The 16733-nt window shown below is 44.7% G+C and overlaps 1 protein-coding gene and 1 long non-coding RNA gene across 2 annotated transcripts in view; both read left to right on the top strand.

Annotated features, from left to right (window-relative positions):
• LOC135821325 (uncharacterized) overlaps positions 1-16733 on the top strand; it is a 246864-nt gene that overhangs the window by 169122 nt on the left and 61009 nt on the right. The window lies entirely within an intron of this gene.
• Positions 545-2241, top strand: LOC135820663 (uncharacterized). Its single transcript, XR_010554170.1, has 2 exons — positions 545-970; positions 1048-2241. It is a non-coding gene; the product is annotated as an uncharacterized LOC135820663 (long non-coding RNA).

Consider the following 16733-nt stretch of genomic DNA (forward strand, 5'->3'; position numbering starts at 1 on the left):
CGTTTTCTGAGAAGAAAATGATGTCGAGAAAGGACCAGTTGTTTGAGTGGGTCATCGGCCAACTGGAGCCTGTTGACTTGTGAGTGTTGTGTTGTCGTCAAGAGCCCCAAAAAGGACAACCAGTATGACGAAGTCAGGAGAAACACAGCTGCGATGCGGACTTTTCTTGCCTGATCAATGACACTACAACTGAAAATGGCTTCAAATTCGGAAAGAAACAACAACGATCGTGCGCGCGTGGACCTAGTACCTTTCGTCTTCTTGTAATCAAAAATCAATGAAAAATTCGAAAACTTTGTCCGACAATTTTTTTTGTATAATAAGCAAAAGGCCGGTTTCCGTGGGAATCCGTGTCGTCATTGAGTTTTCCTGGTGGTTTTTGTGACGTAGACAAATGCGTCAAGCCGCGGCATGCAGTCATGAGCTGCAAAAAAAAAAAAACACTGTGTGACCCCGCGTCTCCGTCAAGTGCTGCGGCTTGACGCTGCGTCCAGCTTCAAACTGCCGTAGTGTGAATCCCGCTTAAGGTGGCTCACACCCTCTGCGCGCGCATCGTTTGAAAAGTGTAGATTTTCAGTAAATTTTTCGGTAGCGATGATTTTTGTGGGATCAATCGTTGTAGGAAACGTATTCTCGCTTTTCTGCAATTCTGGCGACCTAGCTAGAACCTGCTGCTAGTGTCCCTCTTCACTTGTTCTTTCTATGAAAGGGGAAGGCAGCACTCGCAGAAGATTTTCCAAGAATGCAATGTCGACTGGTGCTCGTACCATAAGAAGGGAGAAATCAAAGTCCGCTCTTGAATCATGCCTGAGTATTAGAAAATTATTTCAGAACACGCTTTTGTAGATTTCCTGCCAGTCCCACTGACATCTCGCGACCTTCAAATAATTATAACTTGCTCGATCATCTCCCGCACTGACTGGCAAATTCGTCAGGTAGCTGTGGATGGATCGATTCAGGGAGATCGAAGGTAAATACATCGAAGCACTTCAAACACGTTTCAAGACGCACTTCAAATTTTGTAATTGTGTCTTGAAAATTGTTTAGAACAATTCGTACTTCACTACGCTGTTGAATTGTATCCTCTGCTTGGGAGTCTCGACTGTGTCACAGTATTGCTGCATGGCTTTCCTCAACACCGTTCACTGCACATGTATCGCGGAACGCAGATTGGATGGCATTGGAGGTGAATTTGATAATTTGTGACTGTGTCATCAACCAAGTGAGGACATCAAATATCAACAGGGACGCTCCGAAAATCACAAACGCTGCGAAATAGATATGAAATGGTCTTATACACTGGTGGGTATTCCACATTCATTGTGTCATATCTTTAGACTGTCCGAAAGTTTGTCGTGCCGTGCAACTTTCACAGACTAATCCGATAATTGGCATGTGGCCCTATTGGCACACACTCATGCGTATGCCGCTGAGTCTATCTATAACGTGCACGCACATGTGTGTATACATATACAATTTTATTACGTATGCAAAATTAGGCAATCTATTATATGTGTGTGCACTCACTCCTATGACATAGAACGACAGTGCAGGCTATGTAAAGTCGCACAAATGTGTGTCACCCGGGTGTGTACGTGCATGCGCGCTCGCGCGAGTGTTTTGTGTGCGCGCCTGGCATGGCATAACGCCGTTCAATATGACTAGCGTTGAACAGTGGTTACTTGCCCCCACCCCCTCTTTTTTCTGCTGGCGTTGGATATGCAACTAATGACATAAACTCGGTTGTTGAAAACGAGTGCCATGCACCACACTGGATTGACAAGAATATAATACAAGTAGCACTGTAAAAGCGCTGGTAATACTCATGTTGCAGCCATGTCAGTTGTGATTAGCTTTCCAAGTCGAGCCTGCTGCAGAAATTATTGCACTCTGACCAGCTGGAGTCGCCCAGGATTGCCGGTTGTGGAGTACAGGTGTGATGCTTGTATATACGCTTGTATTTACATGATGTACTTCGAAGTAACGTTAGGTGTATTACTTGTGTGTTCTTCTGCCTGTGCGCGTGTACATGTGCTGGTCAGTGTGGAACCGCCATCCATATCAGGTCATACAGCTGCTATCAGCCTCAGCAGCTTATATCTGGCAAATAGGGTTTTAGTGACTCGATTTTGCTTACTGTGTTCAACAGAGTGGCATTGCACACAGCTACTTGATGTAACACAGTGTAGTAGCATCTTGGAAATTTCATATTTTTTGATAGTTAGCTTCAGTAGAAACTTCTCCAGTGTGGCTCTTAGCTTCATTACCACGGAGACTAAGCATTCAAGTAATGCACGAAGAACAGTGGCTAGATGTGAAGTGAAAAGCTATTGGACCGTACCCAGTGGAATACGCATTTAGTATAGAAGTATTGCTTGCTATGTTGGCAGCAAACACTATAATAATAATATTATTATAATAATTACATTACCAGTAGAAAGTGCCCAATGTGCATTGCTTCAGCACTATGTTTTGGACAAAGCAGTCAACAAATTCCACATCACTATCGGCTTCATGTTGGAGAAAGTTGTGAAAAACACTAGAGCATACATGTACACTCAATACACATGCTCACATGTGTGGCATTTAGTGTGATGTGGGCAACTTCAAAGTTCTATTTTGGTAGTTAGCTTTGGTAGAAACTGTCTAAACTTGATCCAAAGCTCTACTACTATGTTCTGAAGATGTTGCAATCAAGTAATGTAAGACACGTATCTGCCGCATTGGAGCTAGTTGTGAAAACGTTTAGACCATACACTCAATGCACATGCTCAGCTATGGCATTAAGTATGTGGGCGACTTCAAAGTTCTATTTTGGTAGTTAGCTTCGGTAGAAACTGCTAAAACTTGATCCAAAGCTCTACTACTATGTTTGGAAGATGTTGCAATCAATTATTGTAAGACACGTATCTGTCATATGGTGGAGTCATGGGTTCTAAGGCGTTGGACAATGTCCCAGTGCAATGTGCTGATTCTTGAAAATATGGCATCACTTGACACTTCAAAGTTTTATTTCAAGAGTAACCTTCGGTAGAACCTGCTCAAACTTGCTACACAGTACCATTATTAGGTTATGATAGCATAACCATCGAATACAGGGCAAGTTCAGTGTCAAATACTTGTGGGCGGGGCTAATATATGGGACGTGTGCGCTGAAATGGGATGTTTCCGAAAAGAGAAAAAGGTCACCTTCTAGCAGAATTCTACCCACTTCTACAGCTTATGCTGATATTTAGCAAGTATACTTCTGTCCTGATGTTGGACATCAAGAAAAAGGGGGTAACTACCAGTGCTACGGCCAAAAAAGTGGTTTTCCGGTATTTTTTGGCCTAAATTGGCAATTGTGAGTATGCTATGTTTGGCCCCTCCCCCGAGTGAAACCGGCCGGTAGAACTTGATAAAATTTGTCTCCGTACACTAGATATCCAACGGAACAAAGTACAATCGTTTGTAGCCACGTTTCAAACAAAAAAAATTTGGACCCGAGGGGTAGGAGCCACCTTAAGCGGGATTCACAGAAGCTTTTTTGCGATGCGACACGTGATGCGACAGGCGCGAAACCGGGAAAACCCCAAATCGCAGCCATGTCGCACCCCACGCAACTGACGCAACTGGGCCATCGCATGCCATCGCAGAAGTTGAGCTTGGCTCAACTTTTGCGATGCGATGCGATGCGACAAGCGATTTGGTGTACGATTTTGACCTTTTCTACAGCAAAGTTGTACAAAGGTGCAAGAATTGCCTATAAATTTTTACAAGTTGTGTCAAACCGCGCGAATATCATGGTGACGTACCCAAATCAGCAAAACTTTGTCGCATCGCTGACTTCTTCTGTGAATGGTATTTCGCGAGTTCGCATCGCACGCATCCATCGCAGATCGCGTCGCATCGCGTGTCGCATCGCAGAAAAGCTTCTGTGAATCCCGCTTAACACAGAAGCTTTTTTGCGATGCGACACGCGATGCGACAGCCGCGAAACCGGGAAATCCCAAAATCGCAACCATTGCGGACCCTACGCAACTGACGCAACTGGGCCATCGCAGAAATTGAGCTTGGCTCAACTTTTGCGATGCAATGGGATCAAGAGTACATAACCCCCCAGAGTGTGCAACGCCTGATCCAGCTCTGCATAGGGTCTTGGTGGAGCGGAATCGGATCTTTGCGTCATAATACCGTACACATCTGAGGGGAACCCGGGGAGTCGCGGGTACTCTTGGATCAAAAACAATGGTGCCCTGCCTCGAGACCGGCCTTGCGCTGGTGTGAAGTGTACGCATGACATCAGAAGATCCGATTCCGCTCGACCAAGACCCTACACAGAGCTGGATCGGCGTTGCACACTCTGGGGGGTTATGTACTCTTGGTTATACCGAGAGGGGGTTATGTACTCTTGGTTATACCAAGAGTACATAACCCCCCAGAGTGTGCAACGCCTGATCCAGCTCTGCATAGGGTCTTGGTCGAGCGGAATCGGATCTTTGCGTCATAATACCGTACACATCTGAGGGGAACCCGGGGAGTCGCGGGTACTCTTGGATCAAAAACAATGGTGCCCTGCCTCGAGACCGGCCTTGCGCTGGTGTGAAGTGTACGCATGACATCAGAAGATCCGATTCCGCTCGACCAAGACCCTACACAGAGCTGGATCGGCGTTGCACACTCTGGGGGGTTATGATTGTACTCTTGATGGGATGCGACAAGCGATTTGGCGTACGATTTTGACCTTTTCTACAGCAAAGTTGTACAAAGGTGCAAGAGTTGCCTACAAATTTGTACAAGTTGTATCAAACCGCGCGAATATCATGGTGACGTAGCCAAATCAGCAAGATGTTGTCGCATCACTGACTTCTTCTGTGAATGGTATTTCGCGAGTTCGCATCGCACGCGTCCGTCGCAGATCGCGTCGCATCGCGTGTCGCATCGCAAAAAAGCTTCTGTGAATCCCGCTTAAGTGGTCGATACAAGCGGTCGATATAAGCGGTCGATATTGCGACGATATGGGTAATATAGGACCAGTCAAGGATCACGAGAATTAGTGGAGGTCGATATAGAAGAGTGATAAGCAACAATATCGTTCTGTCCGACGCGAGGGGACGCTTCTTAGTAGGAGACTGAAATCCCGTTTCCTGATGCACCAGTTCTCGGCACTCCGACGAAATCCTAGAGGTCAGTGGGCTCTTCTTAACAGTCTGTCTGGCAGGCGGAAAGTAAGAAATCAGCCAATTGCATCTCTCAGTAGTCTGACAGAGACATTTGCTAACATACTGCACGATCCAAGCCGGCCTGCTGACATATGTTTACGCCCAGCCACCCAACAGCCAACTACTGCAGCTCGACTGTCCCATTTTCGAGCCGTAACTGTGGCGCACATTACCACACTGCTCAAAGCAACAAACACAAGTAAGTCACCTGGCTCTGACAACGTCTTACCAGCCGTTCTGAAGCATGGTCGTGATTCCATAGCAGTTTCTCTCACTGATATTATCAATAAATCTCTGAGCACAGGGTACGTACCAGATAATTTAAAGAATGCCACAGTCAGCCCAGTTTTCAAATCAGGCGATGCAGAAAGCTCTACTAATTACAGACCAGTCTCATTATTGCCCATATGCAGCAAGATATTAGAACGAGTTGTTTTGGAGCAGCTGACTGCATTCTTTAAGTGTCACTGAACTTTTTAAACAAAAGCTCCTGATCTTCATCTGGCGTTATCTAATTGACTCCACTAGCCTTGCTCTAGCCCAGTTTCTCAAACCAGCAGCATGCAGCGGCAGAAGTACGCGCCATCAGCATACCAATGGTCTGCTCGGCCAGCCAGCTCGCAGTCGGTGTGGCCAAACGAGATTCGCCACAGCTGGGGCATTGCTGTGGAACAGTTTGCCTAGAGAGGTACGCACTGTATCCAGATTGCAAGATTTTAAGCTAGCCTGCCTTCCTTATGTATGCCTGAAATAGGTTGTGTTTCGTCAGGTTTTGACATGTTCCTTTCTTCTCAGTATTCTCGCTCGCATAGTACTCCATTTCTATGATAATATAATTGGCTATGCTGTTGCTCATTAGGATTTTGGCAAATTCTATCCTTCGCTTTCATATAACTGGGCCAGGAAACCGTTTGAACTTGCGAAGTAAAATAAATTCAATCAATCAATCACAACATCATGTACGTGCCCGACAATCAATTTGCCTACCGTACCAACAGCTCGTGCGAGGACTGCCTAGCGCTAGTGGTCGACGAATGGCTCAAAGCCCTTGATAACAACGAGTACTGCGGCATAGTGTTTGCAGATATGAGCAAATCTTTTGACTGAGTTAAGCATCAAGAGCTCATTGACGAGTTGAAGATGCTTGGCATTGCTGACACTGCACTTGCTTGGTTTGCAAGCTACCTGACCAGACGCGTCCAGCGAGTAAGAGTAGGACCACAGCTAGGTGGGGCCTGCCCTTGCACAAGAGGCGTCCCACAAGGCTCCGTGCTCGGCCCATTGCTTTTTGCATTTACATCCGTGATGCACCACAGTGCTTCCAACATGCATTGAATCAACTTTATGCCGATGATATCTCACTCTATATCAGGCACAAGTCCATCCAGATCATCACAACCCAGCTGAGTGCTGACCTTGCCGCTCTGGATCGCTACCTAGATCAGAAGGGACTGGTGTTAAACCCGTCCAAGACTCAGTTTGTCCTACTCCGGCGACCGGGCACGGAGCTGCCACCTGGCACCGCAGTCAACTGCCGGGGCACTTCCATAGTCCCATCTGCTTACGCTCGGTACTTAGGAATACTGGTTGACGAAAATCTGTCTTTCTCAACCCAAGTGGATGCAGTATGTGCAAATGTCAATAGAAAGGTCGGAGCATTTGTCCATGCAAAGCAGAATATCAGCATTTTTGGCAAACGACTTTTCTATTTATCGATTATTCAGTCCACATTTGAGTTTGGCAGCACTGCATTATATTCATTGCTTATCACAAACCCTATATGACAAGCTTCTTACTGCCAGCCGCGTAGTATTAAAGAGAATATTTCCGTTGGATAGAATGACTCCCACCACTCTTCTATACAGTCATACTAACTTTTACGCCCTTGAGAAACGCCTCAACTTCAAAACCTATGTATTTGTTTACCGCTGCCTGAATGGACTTGCTAGTCCTCTTCTGCGAGACGGCTTTTCCTTGCGCGCCCATGGTGCTCGCACTGCAGCCACCACCCGGGGCCAAGTCTCTGCTGCTCTTGTTCTGCCCCCCCCCCCCCCGCTAACACCCGACATGGCTTTAGTACAATTTCTTATTATAGCAATAAAAACTGCTTTATGGCAGTTTTCTAAAAAAAAGTTATTGTGTTCTAGTCCATGGACCCCGTCTAAAAAGTAAGAAATTAACGAAATGTGATAGCTGAAAATTAAAATTTCACACAAAACCTCACAATAATCACAACACTTGAAATGCTGCTTTCAACACTAAACTTGTACTGCACCAACAATTGGCAACATGCATGCATAGGAAAGAGGATCACGAGGGGAAAAGGTCTTCTGCATGTAGCTTTTCATTCTGTGTGTGATTATTGTGAGGTTTTGTGTGAAATTTTAATTTTCAGCTATCACATTTCGTTAATTTCTTACTTTTTAGACGGGGTCCATGGACTAGAACACAATAACTTTTTTTTAGAAAACTGCCATAAAGCAGTTTTTATTGCTATAATTTCTTTTGTTTTTTCTGTCACCAATCAATGGAATGCCCTATATCAATATGTAAATGATGGCCTTCACATCATATCAATACCGTCACGATGATTATACGCATTGATGTGCGAGCCTTTTCTTGCAGAAAATGGGACTAGCATGTTCTTCTGCGGGGAAACATGTGAGTAGTGGTGGTCCACTGGTGGACCGTGGTGATACTTTTTTTTATACGGAGGTCATTCTGTGCATGTTGCTGTAGCAGAATTTCATGACTGTCATAAAATTGTCTTGCCTTTCAGATATTTCAGATTTCCCCACCCTCGATCAGATTTATTTGAGAAATGTAACCAGGTGCGTGTCGCAGATATTTTTGTTGATTCTGTGTTTATAATGGTTTATAATCATGGGTTATCGTGATAAGGTCATCCTGCATCATATTGCACTGAAATCGTAACCCTGTTGATGTCGATACAACTTTTGGAAGTAGTTCAATGACTTCAAATTGTTAGTCCACGATTTTCTAAAACAACACAGCAAAGGAGGAACAATAAACATGTATTAAAATGTAAACAAATACATTGCTGAGTCCGACACCTCGTTCCAACAACTACACTGATCCTGAGGATAAAAGGGGCAAGGCTATGGTTGGAGGTACTGAGAGATAGACAAGGCGCTCCATAATAATAGAATCGTACACATTTTTTGGTGAGTATGAATGATATCCAGTCGAACCTCTTTAGGACGAACACCAAGGGACCGATGGTATTTATTCTGTGAGTTTGTCTTAACCTATTTTATAACCAGTGAATACAATTATTTCTCCAATAGACATACAAATAGATTTCTTCTACAGCGAAAGATTCTAAGCCACTCCAACTCATTGACTCGTCTCGTATGAAACAAAATTAATGAGTCACTAGAGAAGTTCTGCAAAAAGAAAATGCGTACAAACAGTCCTTCCAAGTCCTGAAGTGCGAAACTTCGCACGAACTTTCGCAACCTTGGACGCGAAACTTGCAGGGAACGCGAAATGAACTGTCGTACACACTTTCGTGAGATCGGGTCATGGCGTACATGCACTTGGCCCACGCTAACTACGAAAGGTGCAGAACGCAAAGTTCGTGCAAAAATTCGTACACACTTTCGCAAGGACTGTCGCGAAACTTCGTTCGAATTTTCGTTTTGCAGAACCTCTCTACTGAACGTTTCTTTAGCAACATGACGGCAACTGAAACAGCAACAGAGAAAGTACGATACATGTACAGCACATTCTTGCAGGTACTACAAACAGATTGCAGATCGTAATTCTTGCCTTGGCGGCACGAAACTTCATTTGGGGCAGTGCAATCTCGGCGGAACTCACAAATAATAAATCAAACAGCCCAGACTCGAGTAAACAAATCTAATAATACAAGTACGAGATCTTCACGAGACGAGACTACCCTTTGACTTGTTTCGTATGAAGCAAACAAGTTTACTGAACCTCTCCACAATGGAGATTTTCCCTGATATGCGAATTTATTTTGCAAACTCGGTCAATGGGTCCTTGAACTTTTCCCTCCAGATTGGAAACTGCCAACGATAGTATGCCACTGGCCAGTGCCTTACTTGTAACGTACCAATGTACAATGAATATGAGTATTTCGACAACACATCTAACATAAGCCTTACCGTCAAGAAGGTGAACTCGCGTTCTTCGCACACTGTAGACAAGGGCAAAGAGATAAAAATGGATCTAAATCCGAATAAAATCAGCACACGTTTCCGTAAATGAAAGGGTGAGCATAAGCAAATGAATCGAAGGAAACCGGTCAACTCAGAGATCACCTGTCATCGAGTATTCCGAGGCCCGAGGCCTCGGCAGCGGAAAAGCTAAATTTAGAAAAGAGATCCTGCCAGCTTTTCCATTATTTATTGCATTCCGCCCAAAATGAGCACACTTTTCGTAAATGAAAGAGTCAACACAAGCAAAAGAATCAAAGGGAACTGGTCAACTCACCTGTCATTGAGTAATAATATTCCGCGAAAGGAGGTCTCAGCAGCGCCGAAACGAAATAAGCCAGGCCAGGAGACGAAATATCCGAAACAGCTCATACAAGAAGCAGTTCCAAAGGAGGAAGTTCCTCGCGCATGCACATCCGAACACGGACTGCACTGTAACACAATGTCTGCCGTGCACGTGCACAGCACGCGGCTACCAACCGTTGGTAGATCTACACCGAGCACCTTACGTAGAGACTTACGTAGCATAAGTGAAATACCGAGCACCTTACGTAGAAACTTACGTAGCATAGCGGTGTCGTTTTTCTTGCCATGTGAACACAATAATAGAAAAGCTGACAGGATCGCTTTTCTAAATTTGGGCGCTGCCAGGTGGAATACACTTCCACCCGCTTGCCGCATGTCTAGTTCACCAGCTGAATTTCGCTCATCCATCAAATTATTATAGCAATAAAAACTGCTTTATGGCAGTTTTCTAAAAAAAGTTATTGTGTTCTAGTCCATGGACCCCGTCTAAAAAGTAAGAAATTAACGAAATGTGATAGCTGAAAATTAAAATTTCACACAAAACCTCACAATAATCACAACACTTGAAATGCTGCTTTCAACACTAAACTTGTACTGCACCAACAATTGGCAACATGCATGCATAGGAAAGAGGATCACGAGGGGAAAAGGTCTTCTACATGTAGCTTTTCATTCTGGGTGTGATTATTGTGAGGTTTTGTGTGAAATTTTAATTTTCAGCTATCACATTTCGTTAATTTCTTACTTTTTAGACGGGGTCCATGGACTAGAACACAATAACTTTTTTTAGAAAACTGCCATAAAGCAGTTTTTATTGCTATAATTTCTTTTGTTTTTTCTGTCACCAATCAATGGAATGCCCTACATGTATATCAATATGAACAAGAGTGCATGTTTATGGACTCTTGATATGAATGATGGCCTTCACATCATATCAATACCGTATTTTATTGCATGTCACGTGAGGGTTGCCTGTACTACAGCCAATGAGCGCTCTTGCTCAGCGGTCTGTATTTCTCGGTATTGCCCGGCAAGTTATTGCCCGCTCAGTTACATGTACGCGCATGCGGACTGTCATTCTTGTACTTTGTGGTTCGTGATCAGATCAAGTGTCTACTGTTCGGAGTTTCAAATTTGAAACACAAAACAGCAACTTGATCTGACTACAAACTACAAAGCACGAGAATGACAGACCACACACGCGCGCATGTAACTGAGCGGACAATAACTTACTTGTTCCAGCCACCTGAACCAGCCGCCTCAGAAGGTGAATGCAACCTTGACATCGATATCGATGCGTTGATGAGCAGCCGACGAACTAGACGAACTGAATGCGTTCGAGACGAAGTTGTGGAGCTCATACCACTTTCAGTTCCTGTTCCTACACGCAGTGCTCAATCACGAACAACAACACCATCGATATCGGAAAGAAATAGAGAATTTCAAAACCACAAACGACGTTTACCACTGAACAAGTGTGTCGGGAGACTGAGAAAGGTTTCTCTCCATTTTCTGGAAAGTTTGGGTCAAGCATGCAATAAATGATTTACTGCGCCTCGTACGCACTCGTACACGGGCAATACCGGCTTGATACATGACCTCACGGCTGGCGCCGTTCGGTCATGTATCAGCCGGTATTGCCCTTGTACTCGTGCAGTAAATCATACATACGCAATGATGTTCTTCTGCGGGGAAACATGTGAGTAGTGGTGGACCGTGGTGATTTTTTTTTAATACGGAGGTCATTCTATGCATGTTGCTGTAGCAGAATTTCATGACTCTGTCATAAAATTGTCTTGCCTTTCAGATATTTCAGATTTCCCCACCCTCAATCAGATTTATTTGAGAAATGTAACCAGGTGCGTGTCGCAGATGTTGTTGTTGATTCTGTGTTTATAATGGTTTATAATCATGGGTTATCGTGATAAGGTCATCCTGCATCATATTGCACTGAAATCGTAACCCTGTTGATGTCGATACAACTTTTGGAAGTACTTCAAACTGTTAGTCCACGATTTTCTAAAACAACACAGCAAAGGAGGAACAATAAACATGTATTAAAATGTAAACAAATACATTGCTGAGTCCTTCGCCTCGTTCCAACAACTACACTGATCCTGAGGATAAAAGGGGCAGGGCTAGGTGTTGGCGGATAATGCTCCGTAATATGGGATATAATGCTTTCAGTAATGCTCCGCAAAAGGCCATATAATGCTCCAAATAATGCTGATAATGCTCTGCCGGATGGAATATAAACTCCTGAACCTTGCGGTATTGGGCTAAGAAAAACGCTATAATATTGCACCCATGCTATGCCACATAGAACGCACAATCTGGATCCGCCGCAGAGACTCGGCTGAACTAACGGCCTCAGTAAGACCGGTGCCGGTTAGAGCCTTCCCAAGTCGTTTCTGATACGCCAAGAAGGACTCCTTGATCAGCTTCTGCCTCTGAGTTTCCCTCTCCAAACGGGACTTTCCTTGTTTGTGTCTCGCAGCAGCAATATGGGACATAATTATACTCTTCTTCCCTGATAATGTTGTATGGCATGCCAGGCACACTAACTTGCCACAGTCGCTTTTGAGCGGCTCCGCACCCGTGTTTCGGCACTGATGGCCACTTCAGTGCTCTGTCAATGAGCTACTCGCGTCCTTTTGGAAACATTTTCAGACTTGGTAATACATGTAGCTGTTTTCTGAAAAGACCGCTTCCTCGCTATCGCGGCAGGATCTGCAGTTTCCAACTCGACGACGTCACTATCATCAGAGGACTCCGCCAAAAGCCGCTCATCTGGAGAAAGCCCAGCTTCCTCCCAATCCAAAGAACGGCATCGCGGCGAGTGGCTGCTAGTTAGCTGGTCTTACACAATGGTCAATGTCCGGTGAAAGTCCAGCGTTACTCTTCGACAAAGACATGGACTCTTGCTTCGATGAAAAATGTTTTTTTTGTAACATTGTGGACGGTAACCGGGTAAGATCTGGAATGTGTGCGTGTGCGCACCTCCACTGTTCCATGCTGCCTGCTGGCTCACATTTGTTTCGTTGGTTCGGCGTTGTTACCATGTTACCAGGCCGGATCTTCAAAAGTAAAGTAACACGTTAGTTGCTGGCCGAAGATAGACTTCCGGGACCGGAAGTTTTTGAGAGCACTGTGCTGGACCGCAACTACATGCATGCAGTATACCAGGTATACTGGGCCTGGCACTGCGTGCCACGATCTGTTTGGTACCATGCATGATGTGTGCGGTGGTCTATCGCTTGTAGTAATACTAGTACATCGCGTATGTAATAAATGTTGCCAATCAAAGACCAACGCTATAGCCGATACGAATCTGTACATGAAGATGTGTGTAGATCTACTATGCAGTCATGTAGAACGTCGTATAATGCCATTTGTGGCCTCGTAATGCTTTATAATGCTCGTAATGCTCCAGGTGGTGTATAATGCTCGATATAATGCCGGCATTATCCGCCAACACCTAGGCAGGGCTATGGTTGGAGGTACTGAGAGATAAACAAGGCACTCCATAATAATAAAATCTTACACATCTTTTGGTGAGTATGAATGATATCCAGTCGAACCTCTTTAGGACGAACACCAAGGGACAGATGGTATTTATTCTGTGAGTTTGCCTTAACCAATTTTATAACCAGTGAATACAATTATTTCTCCAATAGACATACGAATAGATTTCTTCTACAGTGAAAGATTCAAAGCCACACCGACTCATTGACTCGTCTCGTATGAAACACTAGAGAGGTTCTGCAAAACGAAAATGCGTACAAACTTTCGTTCCATGTCATGAAGCGCGAAACTTCGCACGAACTTTCGCAACTTTGGACGCTAAACTTGCAGGGAACGCGAAATGAACAGTCGTACACACTTTCAGGGCTCACAGTAGGCATGCAGGATCGACAAAAGCGTCGTGCGAGGGCGGGTTTGGTGCACGTGAGTCGCGTGACCCCGGGAGAGTACCGATCGTGTGTACATCCCACACAGAAAAGAGAAAGAACCCGAGTTGTACTTTTACCATGTGTACTGCTCTCGTAGTTTTAGAGCCGATGTTCGCGATATTTTGGAGGAGAAGGCGAAACGCAACCTGTGCTAGTCCCAGTAAAAACAACATGCCATGTTCGACCAAGAGCTGATCCTACAATGAGCGATCGTGATGATTCCACAGGTAAGAAGACAAACAAACGAGTCAGAGCTCGCCAGGCAGGTAACGCCGAGAACATGATGATACCACACGGAGCTGGTGATCGGATGGAGGTGAACGGGACCAGCAAATCCACCGGGCGTTTGTCGAGGGCCACTGAAGACCAGGTTTCCCAGGGTGCCAGTTCCTCCATGATGGCGAACTGCGCTGCCACAAGAACTCCAGCGAGAATGAAAGCAGGGCTCACAGTTGCGTAGAAAAGCGTCGACGCTTTTCTACGCAACTGTGAGCCCTGACTTTCGTGAGATCGGGTCATGACGTACGTGCACTTGGCCCGCGCAAACTACGAAAATGTGCAGAACGCAAAGTTCGTGCAAAAATTCGTACACACTTTCGCAAGGACTGTCGCGAAACTTCGTTCGAATTTTCGTTTTGCAGAACCTCTCTACTGAACGTTTCTTTAGCAACATGACGGCAACTGAAACAGCAACAGAGAAAGTACGATACATGCACAGCACATTCTTGCAGGTACTACAAACAGATTGCAGATCGTAATTCTTGCTTTGGCGGCACGAAACTTCATTTGGGGCAGTGCAATCTCGGCGGAACTCACAAATAATAAATCAAACAGCCCAGACTCGAGTAAACAAATCCAATCATACAAGTACGAGATCTTCACGAGACGAGACTGCACCCTTTGACTTGTTTCGTATGAAGCAAACAAGTTTACTGAACCTCTCCACAATGGAGATTTTCCCTGATATGCGAATTTATTTTGCAAACTCGGTCAATGCCCGGGGTCCTTGAACCTTTCCCTCCAGATTGGGAACAGCCAACGATAGTATGCCACTGACCAGTGCCTTACTTGTAACGTACCAATGTACAATGAATATGAGTATTTCGACAACACATCTAACATAAGCCTTCCCGTCAAGAAGGTGAACTCGCGTTCTTCGCACACTGTAGACAAGGCCAAAGAGATAAAAATGGATCTAAATCCGAATAAAATCAGCACACGTTTCCGTAAATGAAAGTGTGAGCATAAGCAAATGAATCAAAGGAAACCGGTCAACTCAGAGATCACCTGTCATCGAGTATTCCGTAAAAGGAGGCCTCGGCAGCGGAAAAGCTAAATTTAGAAAGAGATCCTGTCAGCTTTTCCATTATTTCTTGCATTCCGCCCAAAATGAGCACACTTTTCGTAAATGAAAGAGTCAACCCAAGCAAAAGAATCAAAGGGAACTGGTCAACTCACCTGTCATTGAGTAATATTCCGCGAAAGGAGGTCTCAGCAGCGCCGAAACGAAACAAGCCAGGCCAGGAGACGAAATATCCGAAACAGCTCATACAAGAAGCAGTTCCAAAGGAGGAAGTTCCTCGCGCATGCACATCCGAACACGCATCACAATGCACTGCATGCACTGCATCACAATGTCTGCCGTGCACGTGCACAGCACGCGGCTACCACCCGTTGGTAGGTCTAATACCGAGCACCTTACGTAGAGACTTACGTAGCCTAAATGAAATACCGAGCACCTTACGTAGAAACTTACGTAGCATAGCGATGTCGTTTTTCTTGCCATGTGAACACAATAATAGAAAAGCTGACAGGATCGCTTTTCTAAATACCTACAGTCCATTTCAAAACTATAGACGCGTACCTAGGCAAAAACCGTTATGCCAGCATCTATACTACATAAATTCTGTGATCACTTTGTGCATATTTTTTTCCAAATTGGGCGTCTGTTATCCAATCCTTTAGAAACTATATGAGAGTAATTGTGGAGCGATCCTGAGCAATATTCCGAAAACTATTCTCAAAAAGTTCCAACCAAATTTGAAATATTTCAAAAACCCTACGCGTCTATAGTTTTGAAATGCACTGTAGGGTTCCCTGTAAAAAGGCGCTGACGCCTGTTAGCATGTTTGCAATTCCCTAGTACAGTAAAAGAAGAATAAATAATAATAATAATATTTAATAACATACACACTGTACACGTACACATACAAGTAGGTGCGCATGTAGATGTAATACCAGTTGGATACACCTGCCTCGCAGTTTGTCGTACTACATGTACCATGATCCCGAATTCACGTGTGAAGGCAGTGTACGTTGATGAGTACATCAAATTAGGGAAGTATTTTTATTTTATTTTTTATTATTATTGTACAATCTTATTGAAACAAAGAAAAATGATGGCACCTATGTACAGGGGATGGCCCACGCCTGGTATAAAGTAAACGTAAAAGAGAAAAAAAGTAGTACAGTGAAATCGATAACAATAGTTCAGTTCCCACACAATACCGCTCCTGAGCCGGATCAGACCACAAATCCTAGCCTCGGCAACCTTTGGGGGAAGTATGCATGTGATAAATGTGTTATTAGCCTCGTAGTCTGGGCAATACCGGCTACGATATCTGCCGGTATTGCCCTGATACTCGGCTAATATAATAACACGTAGTACAATACTGCTCGACCCTTTTGCAAATGTACGCAACAGCTCACACGCTCTTGACCAGGGATCGATAGCACAAACCCTGGGTTTTGATAATGATGACGGATCTATACGACCCCACTGCTCTTGACCTTTGGTCGATTTACGAGACGCATGCACACTTTCACATCAATTTTCCTTTTTGGGGTGAAGCTTCCACATCAATGCGTACTGATAACAAGAGTACATAACCCCCCCCCCCCCCCAGAGTGGGGGTCATGTACTCTTGCTGATAATGGTTGTACAAACATTTTAATAATAACACCTTTATCAGGATGACCCAAAGGCTGACCGCCTATCGTACGGTCCGTCGCATTGAAGGCTGATTGTACAAGAGACTGCAGATTGGGAAGGGGGGGGGGGGGGGTGTGGC

This window comes from Sycon ciliatum, chromosome 7, assembly GCF_964019385.1.
Source record: "Sycon ciliatum chromosome 7, ocSycCili1.1, whole genome shotgun sequence".
NCBI lineage: Eukaryota > Metazoa > Porifera > Calcarea > Leucosolenida > Sycettidae > Sycon > Sycon ciliatum.